Source organism: Solanum stenotomum, chromosome 4 (assembly GCF_019186545.1).
Source record: "Solanum stenotomum isolate F172 chromosome 4, ASM1918654v1, whole genome shotgun sequence".
Classification (NCBI taxonomy): domain Eukaryota; kingdom Viridiplantae; phylum Streptophyta; class Magnoliopsida; order Solanales; family Solanaceae; genus Solanum; species Solanum stenotomum.
In genome coordinates, this window is record NC_064285.1 from 8,806,574 (window position 1) to 8,807,455 (window position 882).

The following is an 882-nucleotide window of genomic DNA, read 5'->3' on the forward strand; positions in this document are numbered from 1 at the left end:
TTGTCGCGGCCAATTCTTTACTCTTCCAACGCCAAATATAACGATTGTTGGACTCGACCCATTCACCATTACAATCAACTGGTACTACTATTCTATCTCCCATTAATGATGTTGAAGATACCTAAAAATATTGTAACTTAGAACTAAAAAATTGATCATAAAAAAAATTATATTAAAATATCACAATTGTTGTAAGTTATTCAGCAGCTGCTGAAATAGATATAGCAGTTGCGGCAATTTATTCAACAACAACATTCAGCAATTGTTGTAAATTACTGAAATAGTCATATCAGTTGCTGAAAATTATGATACATCAGTGGCAAGAACAATAATACAAAAATCAAATTTTTAAATGAATAATACACACAAACAATACTATTAACTTGTTAAAATGATTAAAAATCATCAGTTAAGAAGTAATTTCTAAAGCTTAGACCTTTTCAAATCACATGTTAAATTAAAATTTGAAACTCTCCCTTCTCAAATTCTTCAAATAAGAAATCTACAATAACCTGCAACACCAATAAAAGAAGAAGAAGAAGTGCTAGTGATGAAGATTAGAAGCAAAAAAAATGTGAAAAGAGCGGGATGTTGGGAGAGAACAAAAAAAACTGATTTGGGGTTTTCCTATTTTAGAAATTAGGGTTTTACTTAAATGTGGGTGAAAGTGTAAAAACAAAAACTTGAGGACTTATTTAATTATTTTTAAAAATTGATTAAAAATTTGTCACCTACACTTAATAATTAAAACTAGAGTCACTCTTTTTACATTTCAACACTTTTCTGTCACCTATAATTCATTCTCCCGTATAAACTGGGATTGGAGAAAAAGGTGGATTTAGCAAGTAAAAGTGCCATTCAATTTGCTGTAAAGAGGATCCT